General features: G+C 43.4%; 1 long non-coding RNA gene across 1 annotated transcript; it reads left to right on the top strand.

The window, feature by feature from the left end:
* The first annotated feature begins 3827 nt into the window (after nucleotides 1-3827).
* On the top strand, nucleotides 3828-5152 carry LOC143666473 (uncharacterized). Its single transcript, XR_013167653.1, has 3 exons — nucleotides 3828-4078; nucleotides 4181-4300; nucleotides 4894-5152. It is a non-coding gene; the product is annotated as an uncharacterized LOC143666473 (long non-coding RNA).
* The last annotated feature ends 818 nt before the right edge of the window (nucleotides 5153-5970 follow it).

Raw genomic sequence — 5970 nt, 5'->3', positions numbered from 1 at the left:
CAGTGGCTTTTCTTGAGTGAAGATAACCTCTTGTTAGTGCCTTAATTTGTATATTTTTATAGACTTGTTTTAATATGGACATTTTCACAGCCTTAGAACTATAAACTTGCAACTTAATATATAATTATCCTTTATAAAAGCCCTTCTGTTCCTGGTACATTGCATTCCGGCAGCTTGCAACCTATAACACCCATACTGAACTCCACCTGTGCCCCAGATAATGCCTGCCTCACCCAATTTCAAATACATCAAGCTAGTCCCTTTTTACAGCTAGGGAAACCTGTGGAGCAGCGACTACCCAGGCTGTAACAACTATGACACCATACTGCTCAAACCTTGACACTAGGTCTTGGATCTCTCCCAGTCATCTCTGGGAATAAACACACCAGTACCTTACCCAGGGAAACTGTGCCTCAGGAAAGGGCTCATGTTCCTAGGTATCAAGAAGAAAGGACTTGTAATCACTACCCAATGCCTGAACACCAATAAGATGATTGGCATATGGATGGTAGGCTATGTAATCCCCTCCCCCCCAAAAAAGCCCACCTTTATTCTAATGTGTCTGTCATACAAGAGAGCCAAACCGAGCCTCATCACAGGAACAAGGGAAGATAGGGCTAATTATCCTAAGGATCTCTCTACTTGTAGGCTCTCTCTCCAGCCTAGCTGGAGGTATCATCCATAATGCCATGGCAACTCAGAATATTATTATCACCATGGATGACCTAGCACAAGAAACAGATCAAGACATCCAGCTACTAAAAAAAACACTAGACTCATTCACAAAAATGGTATTAGATCATCGCATTGCCCTAGATTATCTCCTAGCAGAGCAAGGACGAGTTTGTGCCTTAGCCAATACCTCCTATTATTTCTGTATCAATACCACCAGCCAAGTTGAAACCAGTGTTGAAAACATCCTCGATCACACTACCTGGCTCAAAGGTCAAGCCAAGAAGGGTCAGTCCATAGCACATGTCTGGAACTTGGTAAAGAAAGCAATCCGTAATTTTATCTGGTTTCTCCCTTTCTTAGGACCCATCATAGCAATCCCCCTGCTTCTTATATTTGCTCCATGCTTGTTTAACCTCCTTGTCAAATTTATCTCTAATAGGATGCAAGTATTTCAAGCTCAACTCATGCAGACTCACAAGTATATTACTCTTCTGGGACAAGACAGGCCCCTCCCTACCTTTAATAGAATAGAAAGAGAGTTCTGTACCCTGGCAGGCAGGAACTACTGCCCCTGATCAGCAGGAAGGAGCTCTAAAAGCAGGACCTTCCCTCCTCAGTCTCTCCTAACATTAAGGGTGTAAAACTCTTTCAAGGGGGAGCTGAGGCAGGCTACAGTAGGTCACCCAGAGCCAGGGGAGCCTCTTGGTCCAGGTGCAGACCAGAGAAACCCAAATAACATTAAAGCTACAGCAGAAACTTGGGTACAATAGGAAACAATTTAACAGCAAGACACAAAACAACCATTTCTGAGAACAGCTCACCCAACTTCTTGAGAAAATCATGAGACAAACAGAAAGGAAGAAGGCAGGGGACAGCAAGAAAGGGGAAAGTGGAATTTTCCACACCTTGCTTTAGCTTAAGGCATAGCAACAAGTCAGCATATAAAAAGCCTAACGTAACTCGATGAGGCACACATCAGCGCAGGGTAGGCACCAGCACAAATGAGAGCACTTGCTGGACGTGGGAATGAGCACAGCCTCACCTTGGCACTGCTCACGTCACCCCTCTTCCCCCTTCTTCCTGTGTGCCAGTTTGAAATGGTCATGTACCCCAGAAGAGCCATGTTCTTTCATCTTCATTCAGTATTGCTGGGTGGGATTGTTTTTATTGTTTCCATGGAGATGTGACCCACCCAGTCGTGGGTGGTAACTTTTGATTAGTTGGTATCATGGAGATGTGTCTCCACCCATTCAAGGTGGAGTTGCTTATGGAGCCCTTTAAGAGGGAACCATTTTGGAAAAAGCCAGAGAGTCAACAGAGCCCACACAGCCAGAGACCTTTGGAGATGCAGAAGGAAAATGCCTCCCAGAGATGTCCTTTGAAACGAGAATCCAGAGACCTCAACAGATGCCAGCCATGTGCCTTCCCAGCTGACAGAGGTGTTCTGGACTCTTTGGCCTTTCTTGAATCAAGGTATCTTTCTCTGGATGCCTTAGTTTGGACATTTTAATGGACTTAGAACTGTAAACTTGCAATTTAATAAACTCCCTTTTATAAAAGTCAACCCAGCTTGCCCGTGCAGAAAAAAAAAGTCAACCCATTTCTGGTATAATGCATTCTGGCAGCTTTAGCAAACTAAAACACCCTGGATCCAGACTTCAGCACTGTGGGGAGGAGAGGCACCCAGAAACAAGGACAGGCCAAGCTCAGGGTCATCAGGCAGAGAAGGCTGCTGATGACTGCACCCCCACATGTGGAGGGCCCCCATGGAACAGTACCCATTTCAGGATCTAGCAAAATTGGGTGAAGATGGGCTTGACCGAAGCCTTGGACACTGGCGCCTGTCCCTGCCACCTGCCCCCAATTCCTGGTTCCTTAGCTTTTGTCCCATTGGGAAGTAAAAACCTCTCCTGACTTCATTCCCCATCTATCCCTCACTCTTGTTTCTTGCCACCCAGCTATTAGCCAGACTCTGGGACGTGAGCCCTAGGGCCCCAGAAAGCTGTGGGAGCCATGCAGAATTCAGCCAGAAATCTTTTTACTATCTCAAGAGTCAGGGCAATTCTCAGAAAAGGAAATAGAGATGGGTGATGGGCACAAAAGAACAAAAATACAATTTTTTTGACCCATGCATCAGCAAATGTTAAAAAGTTGGATTCCACCAAGTGTTGGCGTAGGTGGGAAGAATAAATGCCCCTGCCCTGCAGGGGAGTAGGAGTGGATTGAGTTGCTTTAAAAAGGCAATTTGTATATGGTGTGTGAGTGTATCTCAATAAAACTGTATTTTAAAATAAATAAATAAAGGCAATTTGGTGATGTATTAGCTAAGGTTCTTTAGAGAAACAGAATCGGCAGGAGATATCTATAAATATAAAATTTATAAAAGTGTCTCACATAACTGTGGGGATGTAGAGTCCAAGGTCTGTGGGGTAGGCCATGAGCTGGCAGCTCTAGTGAAGGTCCTCAGCAAACTCTCAGGAGAGGCTGGCTGAAGCAGGTAGAGTGATGGTCTCTTCTGAATCCTCCTTGAAAGCCTTCCGGTGATTAGATCAAGCGTCACTCATTGCAGAAGACACTCCCTTTAGCTGATTACCAATGCAATCAGCTGTGGATATGGCCAACATGGTCATGATTTAAGTCCATGAAATGTTGTCATAACAACAGACAGACCAGTGCTTGCCTGACCAGATGACTGGACACCACTACCTGGCCAAGTTGACACATGGACCTGACTATGACAGGAGGCATCTATTAATATTTTCTCTCTCTTTTTTTTTTTTGTTGTTGTTAGAGAAGCTGTGGATTTACAGAACATGCATAGAATACAGGATTCACCTTATCATTAATGGCTTGCCTTGGTGTGGGATTGCTGGAGACGGCTCTCTGAAGGCTCCAGCGGTTGACTGTCAGCTGAGGGCATGAGCACAGGGACACCATGCTCGGCTGATGTGGAAAACCACTGCAGCAAATGTTCTCATGGACGCTGACTCAAGAGCCAGTAGAGACCTGAATAGAGAACACACTGATAAGAAATAAACAGTTCCTGAGACAAGGAGCTGGGAACCGAACTTTGTAGCTTTGCAGGCATGACAGATGTTCAAAAATAATCTTGCTTTGATTATCCTCCCTAAAGTAGTTCCCATGTAAGACAATAAATATGTGGATGTCAGTTTATTTGGGGCTCTTGTTCCTGATGAGCTTGAGTCCCCTGACCCCACTTAACTAACTTCTTGCGTCTGTCATTTCTTAATCCTGCGTGGCGCCCCTTCTTCTCCCCTGTTCCCCAGGGAAATCCCAGCAACTGGTGCCCGAACAGAAGAAGGGACGGCTCCAACCGATTGGAGAGGATTTTGTCACATCGCCAGGACCCAGAAGAAGGGAGAGTCCAGACTCCAAGAACTTGGTAAAAAGTTTTGTTCTGGGAATGTGTTAGTCAGGGTTACAATGGGGCAATATACTTCTTTGCATGCTGAATATAAAACCTTGTTGTATACTTTTGTTAAAGGCAAATGGGGTGAAAGTAAAAAAGGATAAAACCACATGGTCATTTTGCATTGCTCAGAGATATTGTCACTGGTTGCCAGAAAGAGTTTTCGTGGCTTTCATGGCAGTAATAAAAGCAATTGTAAGTAACTCTCTTTTTCTCTTATGTTTAATTTTTTATTTTCCATATACCTAGCACGTATGCAAAAAATTATACCTATTGGGCATATTACCTAATCCTCCACTGTTAAGACCTGTCACATGGCAAGATAACTCTGTAGCTATTTATACTAATGATTCAACTTATCTTCCTGGACCAGCTGATTCTTGTCTCCCTTACTTCCAAGAGTAAGGGAGTGAATATCTCTATGATGGCATTTCAAGGTTTTCCTTTATGTCTCTCAAGCCATGATAATATGCCTTGTTTGAAATTAGAACTTCAAAGATGGCTAGGTTATACTCCTAAGAAAAATAATTCTCTGGCTAAATTGCATTTGCTTCCTGGAATGCACTTTGCATATAAAGAAAAATCCATTTCTGAACCTGTTCCTGATAAGCTGCCTTTATGCAAAAATTCATCTACAAGGACACCTGAGTCAAAGCATATCCAATGGGAACAGTGCTGTGGTAGTTAGATTCAGTTGTCGACTTGGCCAGGTGAGCATACCTAGTCTTGTTGCTGCGGACATAAGCCAATGGTACGTGAATCTCATCTGTTGCTAATTACATCTGCAGTCAGCTAGGAGGTGTGCCTGCTGCAATGAGTGACGTTTGACTTAATTGCCTGGTGCTTAAATGAGAGAACGCAACATAGCACATCCCAAGCAGCTCAGTACCTCATCTCAGCACTTGCAGCTCAGCCCAGGCCTTTGGAGATGCAGAAAGAAGTCACCCCGGGGAAAGTGGTTGGAACCCAGGGGCCTGGAGAGAAGACCAGCAGAGACCATTCTGTGCCTTCCACGTAAGAAAGAACCTCAGTGGAAAGTCAGCTGCCTTTCCTCTGAAGAACTAACAAAATAAATCCCCTTTTATTAAAAGCCAATCTGTCTCTGGTGTGTTGCATTCTGGCAGCTAGCAAACTAGAACAAATGCCATGCCAAACAAAAGTCAGTACTTGTTAATGGTTCCCATGGAATTGTAACGATTGGTGCCCTAAGGGGAATGCAATTCAGAATTGTAGTTCTGACTCGAAGTGTTCGGTTAAGTTACCTTGGTTTACTCTGAATATTTATTCTGCTGAGATTTATACCAATGCTACAAATAAAACCTTGTGTCATGGGATGGGAATGGTAGCCCCATCTCTTTTTGTTAGCTCAGGAAACAAAATAGCAATTTGGAAACCGGCCATGAGTTAAGCCACTATTCATATTTGGAAAGGAAATTACGCTTTAATAAATTCAATCGACTCTCTTAAATTTAAAATTAACCAAACTGGTTATATTCAAGCTTGTGTGATTAATCCTTATGCTATTTTAGCTGGAACAGTTGCTTTTAATTCACGCTTGTTCAGAAATACAATGTTCTGATTGCCGATTATTTACCTGCCTTAATTCTTCTACTTCTGAAAATCAGACTTTTTTTCTTTTAAGAAGGCGCCTTGGAGTTTTGGATCCTGTGAACCAAACTCGACCACGGGAATCTTCGCCTGATATACAGTTTTTATTCAAGACTTTGCAATATGTGCTTAAATGCACCGAAAGATTTATTGGTACTTTAATCACTGTAAACTTGGGAATCATAGCCTTCACTATCACAGCTGCAGTAGCTGGAGTGGCTTTAACACAAGAAATTCAAAATGCACATTATGTGCAA

The sequence above is a fragment of the Tamandua tetradactyla genome, chromosome 23, assembly GCF_023851605.1.
Source record: "Tamandua tetradactyla isolate mTamTet1 chromosome 23, mTamTet1.pri, whole genome shotgun sequence".
NCBI lineage: Eukaryota > Metazoa > Chordata > Mammalia > Pilosa > Myrmecophagidae > Tamandua > Tamandua tetradactyla.
The sequence above is the reverse complement of the archived record's forward strand: the minus strand, read 5'-3'. Positions and strand labels throughout refer to the sequence as shown.